Genomic DNA, 8,384 nt, shown 5'->3' with positions numbered 1-8,384 from the left:
TATGGTGGATTTTGTTTTAAAGTCTACTTTATCTGAGATTAGTATTGCCACTCCTGCTCTTTTTTGGTAGTTGTTAGCTTGATATATTTTTTTCCAACCTATGACTTTTAATAAATTCACGTCTTTGTTTCTAAGGTGTGTCTCTTGTAGACAGCATATTAATGGATCCTGTTTTCTTATCCGTTCTGTCACTCTCCTTCTCTTTATGGGTGCATTGAGTCCATTTACCTTCAGTGTAGTTACTGATAGATGTGAGTTTGTTGCTGTCATTTTGTAGTGCTTTTTTTTGTGGTGTTGACGTTTTCTTTGTTCTTCTTACTCTCCAGTGCTGAATTACTTTTGTTTCTGGATTTTTTTTTCATTTCTTTTGTTTTTGTAGGTTTTGTTTTTGCTGAGACTTTATGTTTTTCCTCTTTATTTATTTATGAGTAAGTTGTTAACTTTCTTTGTGGTTACCATGAAATTTGCCCTTATTTTTCTATGTTTGAAGCAGTCTATTATTACTTGGTATCACCTTGCCTTCCTCCCCATTAGAAGGTTCTTTACCTACACTGTTTATTCCCTCTTTTATTGTTTTGATGTTGTTGTCATTTACAGATTAACTGCTCTGATTCCCTGTTGTATTTCTTTTGGTTTTGGATAGTCCTTGAGAGTTTGTTTCCTAGATTGGTATCTGGCTGGTACAATCCTGTTTCCTAGGTTCATCCTGTGAGTTGAAGTTGTTCTCAGATCGAAGAACTTCCTTTAATAATTCTTGTAAGTTTGGTTTGGTTTTTACATACTCCCTTAATTTCTGTTTATCTGGAAATGTCCTTATTTCACCATCATATTTGAACGAGAGTGTTGCTCGATATATTATTCTTGGCTGGCAATTTTTTTTTTCAAGGTTTTATACATGCCCATTGCCTTCTTGCCGGCATGGTTTCTGCCAAATAATCTGAGCTTAGTCTTATTGTTTCTCCTCTGTATGTGAATTATTGTTTTTCACAAGCTGCTCTCAGGTTTGTTTGTTTGTCTTTGGTTTTGGCAAGTGTGATTATGATATGCCTTGATGATTTTCTTTTGGGGTCTATCCTATGTGAGGTTCTTTGAGCTTTTTAGATGGCCAGCTTTTCGTCTTTCATGATATTGGGGAAGTTTTCTGTCAGCAGTTCTTCAATGATCCTCTTTGTGTTTTCTGTTTTCTCCCCTGTTGTGGAAGTCCAATCACCCCTGATTTTTGCTTTTGATTGTATGCAACATAACTCTCTGGACTCTTCACTTGTTGTTGTTCTTTTTTCTGAGTTTTCCTCGAACAGAGTTGTATCCAAGTGTTTGTCTTCAATTCCACTGATCCTGTCTTTCACCATTTCAAATCTGCTCCTCAGCCCTTCTATGACACTGTCCATTTCTGAAATCTTGTTGTTTATCTTTTGGATTTCTAATTGTTGTTTTTGTATAATTTCTAGCTGTGAATTTATTTTGGCATTTTGTTCCTGTATTATTTTCCTGAATTCTTTCATTTTTTTGTCTGTATTTTCCATGAATTTGTCTGCCTTTTCCTTGAATTTGTCTATTTTTACCTCTTTTTTGTCTGCTTTTTGCTTCAACTCTTGGATAATTCTGAGTATTAGAGATTTGAATTCCCTATCAGGTGGTTCTAGTGCCTTTTCTTCTACTGGAAAGTCATCTGGTGTTTTATTTTGGAAGCCTACTGGAACCATCCTGTCCTGTTTTTGTAAATGTTCTGATATTGTCTGCTGTCTTCAGGGCATTTGGTAGTTATTTTTCTTGTTTATTGATTGTAAATTTGTTTGTTTTGTCCTGCTTTTTTTTAATTTGGCTATGTCTGAGCAGGTGGGCTGTGTGTTCTTTGTTGTTTGCTTGTCTGTGGGCATGATACTTTTCGCCTTCTTCTCCAATTGGTAGGGTCAGAGGCTCAGATATGGTACAGCAGGGCAGGTCTCGCTGAAGAGGGGTTACCGGGATGGGTTGTTTGTGGCACATACTACAGCCACAAGGGTGGGTCGGTAATCAGTGCAGGGCAGGTTCTGGTAGGCCGTGAGTGTGCTGCTTGGTGGCGTGATGTTAAGTGCACGGTAAAGGTAGGCAGGATGAAGAGGGGAGATTGTTACGTGTGGAGCTAAGTTGGATATGGGTGAGAGGAGAGAGGAACAGGAGCCAAAAACGTACAAAAAAAAAAGAGTGCTAGGGGAGCTTGCCATTGGAGTGGAGAGATGAGAGACTATGAAATGGAGAAAAACAAAAAGGGGAAGAAGAAGAAGAAAAAAAGAAAAGAATGAATAAATAAAAGTTAGAAAGGAAAAAAACAGCAAAGCTCCCAGGGATCCCACCAGTGCAGCTGTGAGGTCTGGGGAATTTGTTCTCTGGTGTTACAGTACAGCCTGGCTAGAAGGCGTAGAAGTATTCAATGCCAGGTATTCAGGGAACAGGAAGAGAAGGAAGGTATAGAGAGAAGAGAAACTAAATAATAAAGAAAAACAAAAAGGGAAAGCGGGAAAATAAAAGAAAACAAATTAAAAAAAAAAAGAACAAGAAAAGTCCCCCCAAAAATAGAAAACAAAAAACTAAAAAAGAAATGCTCTCAGGGATCCCTCTGCACTTCTGCACAAGCCAAGGGGGAGGTGCCAAGCTGTGCAGCACTGCCTGGCCAGAACAGGCTCCCAGCTCAACAAAAGGAAGAGAAAACAAACAAACAAACAAACAAACAAACAAAAGACCTGGGATCCCACCAGTGTGGCAGCGCAGACTGGGAAGCAGTTCCACACTTGAACAGAGCTCCGCCGCCCTTTAGGAAGAAGCAAAGATGGTGCCCAGAGTCAGGTATTTGAGTGAAAAGAGGAGGAGGTGGTGAAAGGTAAGGAAGAAATGAAAAAAAGCAGAAAAAAGCAACACCAGCAGCCAACAAATGGCACTCAGGGAGCCGGCCAGTGCGGGCAGTTGGAATCCAAGCAGCTGGTGCTTCCTTGACAAGAGACTGTGGCTGCGGGAAGCATAGGAGGCTGGGTGGTGGTGAAGAAGGGTGTGGTTGTGGGAAAGCGTATATGGCAAATTACTGGTTGTGTTGTCTCCTGCTGGAAGCTCCATGAAGCTGCTTTCTCTTATCCCCTATTTGCTGGTCTCGGATAGGAGTCCAAGATGGCAGATCCACGCTGAGTTAGCTGATAGCGGACCTCTGCATGAACCTCTCCTCGCTCTCCATTCTCTGTCAGTTTTCTCACTCCATTTGGTGCTTGGCTGAGTTCTTTATCTCTTCATTTGAGGGTTTCAGGATTGCTGTTTTCTCTGTTTGGCTTAGTTTTTCGGATCTTTCCTCTAGAGGGATGGAGTGGTGCTTCTGCCTAGAGCACCATTTTGCCGGAAGTCCAGGATCACAATTTTTTAAAACATAAATCTTTCATTAGCAGTGTTTGGTGAAGTTACTGCTCATCATAATGGGATATAATGAAAGGCCACAGGATTTACTGGGGCCAAGAGACTCATCAGTGGACCATTGCTGATCTGGTGTGCTGCTGGACACACACCCTGAGGTTTTCTTTTGTTACCTTCATCTTCCTTCTGCTTTTTTTTTTTTTTTAACTTCTGCTTTTTTGCTTCCTGTCTGGGAGGGTTCTGATTCAATAATATTCTTCATCTCTATGTTGTTTTCTTTGTCCACATTTTCTTAGCTATTACTATTTTTTTCTGTATCTTCGAGATTTTGACCATTAGCATTTTTTGTTTCCATTGTGAAATATTTGTATTTTGAAGCTTCTATCGGACTTTCATTTCCCTTTTTTTGAGGGGGGAGTATACTTCATTCTAGTCATGTTTCCATTTTGGTGTGATTGACAATTCTAAAAAAGCATACAAAGTTAACCTGAACTTAAGGCAAACACGAGCACAGCACAAATGCATTTTAAGATTGCCACTGCGCTGCATCCAGCTCCATCACTGTGTGATACAATAATCTCACGCCATATCCACTCATTTCTGGTGAATGTGTGAAGAAGTTTTGTCACTGGAACACAAGTTTCTTCAGGCCCTTTGCAACCAGTAGCAATTTGGGTGCTCTTTCTTCTGGACTTCCAAACTTTGGTGGGACAAAGGGCCTCAGGTCTGATCTGAAATGTCAGGCTGCAGAAACTATGACTTTGCACAAGTGTGCTCACCACTGGGGTTGCTCAGGTGTGTGTCAAGCACAGGCATTCTGAGAAATGACTTAATAAAGGGGACATGTTTGCTGCAACTGTATGTGCTGCTCTGTAGAATGTGTCCCTACGGGTGAGGACTCCTAAGCTGACTAGCTCCCAGGGGACTGTCCTGGGCTCCAGTGTCTACTTCTAACGTTGAAAGCATGCTGCACAGATCAAACACTAGCCTGACACACTTCTGAGCTTGTCTCACCCCTATCCCTGCATCTCTTGGTGCCCACTTTTCTTAGGCTGGGTTATCTAGAGAAGCAAATCCAGTGAAGTACATGCATGAATGGTTAGATTAGATAGGTAGGTAGGTAGATAGACAGATCTCAAGGAAATTTCTCAAGTGGTTGTAGAGGCTGGCAAGTCCCAAGTCTGTGGGTCAGGCATCAAGCTGGAGGTTTCTCCTGACTCATGTAGCTGCAGGGGCTGACAAACCCAAGATGGGCAGGTCAGACGGCAGGCTGCTGGCTGGCTCATGGACTGCTGATGCTGACAAATCCAAGATTGGCAGGTAAGCTGCAAGCTCAAGTCCCAAGAACCAGAGGTCAGATGATGACAAGCCAGATGTAGGATCCAGAGCAAGAGCCTTGCTGGAACATCCATTTATATACTGGAGGCAGGCCACACCTCTAGGGAAACTCCTTTTAAACTGATTGGCTGCGCATAGCAGATCTCATCATGGAGTTGATAACCATCATTACATAACTGCCAAATTATGTCATTACATAACTGCCAAACTACCTCATAACTGCCTGAGAATCATGGCCCAGCCAAGTTGACATACAGCCTTAACCATCACAGTCCACCCCTTGTCAACTTGGCACCTGTACACATCTCCTTAAACCATAGACAATCTCTAAATAAAGATAATTACAAAGTCATACTTGCATCTAACATGATACAACTAACGTGCATACAACCAAAAACACACTAGCCTCATTTACATCTTATGTTTTATAAGTGAAGAAAACAAAAATATTTGATGCATACATACAAGAAGAAATACTTATAACAATTACAGTTTTTGTTTCTGCAACTGATCACGTGCCCATAGCTGGTATTTAGAACTACCTTCTAACACTCACTCCATATTTCCTTTACCCTCAGCAAGCACCTCAGCTGATCCTAGTTCTTTGTGTGGTGGGATGACCCAAACCTTCATTCCTGAAGGGTCTGGGCCATTAGTAGTCATGTGAGAAATGGGTTGCTGTAGTTTTCCATTGACTTTAATCACAGGGCATGATAGTACTAAGAGACACCCTAAAGGATATCCTTAATTCCAGACATACTCTTCTTTACCTCCATTATGTAATGTCAATCTGATTTCCTCTTGGTAATCAGGATCAATCACACCAGCTAATATGGTAACTTTCTTCTTTGTTGATCCAGAGGCATAAGGAGCCCAAAGTGGCCAGGTGGCATTCTTAACTTCCAGTTCGGTAGAATCCATGTTGTGTCTCCAGGTGGGAGCATTCTTCCCTTTGGAACTAATACATCTAGTCCTGCAGAGCACAGGGTCAAGGGAATAGGAAGCAAAAATTTTTCGAGAAGGTCACTAGGGGTAATAGTGAGTGGTGCCACTCTCATTTCTACCCCTTGATTCCTGGACCCATCAATCCTGGCTATGGCAGAAATAGCACCATATATTGGATGCTGGTTTAGAGCATATACAGCCTCCTGAGAACATTGTCCCAACCCTGCAAGGTATTGCCACCTAACTGGCATTATACTTGTGTCTTTAGAAGGCCATTCCATAGTTCTATCAAGGCAGCTGCTTCAGGATGATGAGGAACATGGTAAGACCAGTGAGTTTCATGAGCAATGGCCCATTGCTGCACTTCATTTGCTGTGAAATGAGTCCCTTGATCCGAGGCAAGTCTGTGTGGGATACTGTGATGGTAGATGAGGCATTCTGTAAGTCCATGGATGGTAGTTTTGGCAGAAGCATTGCATGCAGGGAGGGCAAATCCATATCCAGAGTAAGTCTCTGTTCTAGTAAGAACAAAATGCTGCCCCTTCCATGATGGAAGTGGTCGAATATAATCAACCTGCCACTAGGTTGCTGGCTGATCACCTCAAGGAATGGTGCCATATCAGGGACTCTGTGTTGGTCTCTGCTGCTGGCAGATTGGACACTCAGCAGTGGCTGTAGCCAAGTTGGCCTTGGTGAGTGGAAGTCCATGTTGCTGAGCTCATGCATAACCTCCATCTCTGCCACCATGGCCACTTTGTTCATGAACTATGATTCTCAGGCAGTTATGATGTAGTTTGAGGAAAGAGGATGAGTGGTTTCCACAGAACACGTCAACCTATCCACTTGATTGTTAAAATCCTCCTCTGCTGAGGTCACCACCTAGTTAAGTTTTCAATAATCCACTGTTTTTTGCACAAAACAAAGAGGTGAGTTGAATGCAGACTTTGGTGGGAATCACCACTCCTGCATCCTTCAAGTCCTTGATAGTGGCAGTAATTTCTGTAATCTCTCCAGGAATGTGATATTGCTTTTGGTTTACTATTTTTCTATGTAAGGGCATTTCTAATGGCTTCCACTTGGCTTTTCCTACCAAAATAGCCTTTACTCCATTTGTTTGGGATCCAATGTGGGGGCTCTGCCTGTTGTTGAGTTTATCTATTCCAATTACACATTCTGGAACTGGGGAAATTACTACAGGATGGGTTTGGGGACCCACTGTGAGATGGATATGAGCTAAAACTCTATTAATAACCTAACCTCCATATGCCCCCACTCTGACTGGTGGGCCACAGTGACTTTTTTGAGTCTCATGGAATTAGTGTCATTTCAGAGCCAGTGTCCAGTAATCTCTAAAAGTCTGATTATTTCCTTTTCTTCAATGAACAGTTACTCTCATAAAAGGCCAAATATCCCTTTGGGGAAGCCTGGGAGAAAGATTAGCAGAATAAATTTTTGGCAGATAGTAGGGTCCTTCCTCAAGGGGGCCTGGCATCCCCTTCATTCAAGAGGTTGTGGGTCTATAAGCTCACTCAAGTCTGGAAATTGATTGAGGGGCTGTGACTCTCTATTCTGGTGATTTGAGTTAGACTGCCTCTCACTTGACCTAGAATTCTTTTGCTTGTACAGATCAAGTAAATATTTAGAAGATTTCCCATCTATTTCACTCCTAAGGACACCATGACTAAATAGCCAATGTCCTAAGTCCATAAGAGCCAGACTATTCCATTCTGATTACTGCTTTGACTCTGCTGTCCATTATAGCAACCATACACATCCGATCTTTGTTGATTGAGTGCTGCCACTTGGCTCCTACCACCACAGGGTCCAATCAGCCCCATTGTAGTCAGGTGTCTTAATTCAGTTGGGGCAGTTTCCACTGTCAAATCTGACTTACGTTAAATAGCAATCACAGCAGTCTTCAAGGATACTGGGGCTCCCTTCACAAATTTGTTCCTCACAGTTGTGGTAAAAAGTGTGTCCTCTGGGCACTCCTTGTGTGGGTCTGTGGGTCTAACTTGATAAATCCTTTCTAACATGCCAATTTCCCCAAGCCTTTGGATACCTTTGTCTACAATATACCGAGGCAGATCTATTAATATTTGGTTTCTATAATCTGCTTATTCCATATAAGTGATATCATACAGTATTTGTCCTTCTGTGACTGACTTACTTCACTCAGCATAATGTTCTCGAAGTTCATCCATAATGTGGCATGTATCAGAACTTCATTTCTCTTTATGGTTGCATAATATTCTACTGTTAAGTACAAATTACATTTTGTGTATCTCTTCATCTGTTGATTGACATTACCTCTAATTTAAAAAAAAATTATTTATTTTGTTGTTGTTGAGAATATACACAGTAAAACATACACCGATTCAACAGTTTCCACATGTAACATTTGACAACGTTGATTATATTCTTTGAGTTGTGCAACCTTTCTCACCCTCCTTTTCTGAGTTGTTCCTCTGTCATTAACATAGATTCACTGCCCTCTAAGGTTCCGGTCTAATATTTCAAGTTGCTATTTTCAATTTGATTACCCTAAATTTTTAAAGGATATTTTTGTTAGGTATTGACTACTGAACTGAATGACTTTTGTTTGTTTCACTTTTAGCATTTTACTGATGTCACTTGTTTCCTGGATTACATTGTTTGTAATGAGAAGTCAGCCGTCATTCTTCTTGCTTCCCTGAATGTGTGTTTTTTTTCTGTCTACTTTTAGCGCT

The sequence above is a fragment of the Trichechus manatus genome, unplaced genomic scaffold (genome assembly GCF_000243295.1).
Source record: "Trichechus manatus latirostris isolate Lorelei unplaced genomic scaffold, TriManLat1.0 scaffold00130, whole genome shotgun sequence".
Taxonomy (NCBI): domain Eukaryota; kingdom Metazoa; phylum Chordata; class Mammalia; order Sirenia; family Trichechidae; genus Trichechus; species Trichechus manatus.
Note: the sequence above shows the minus strand (reverse complement) of the source record.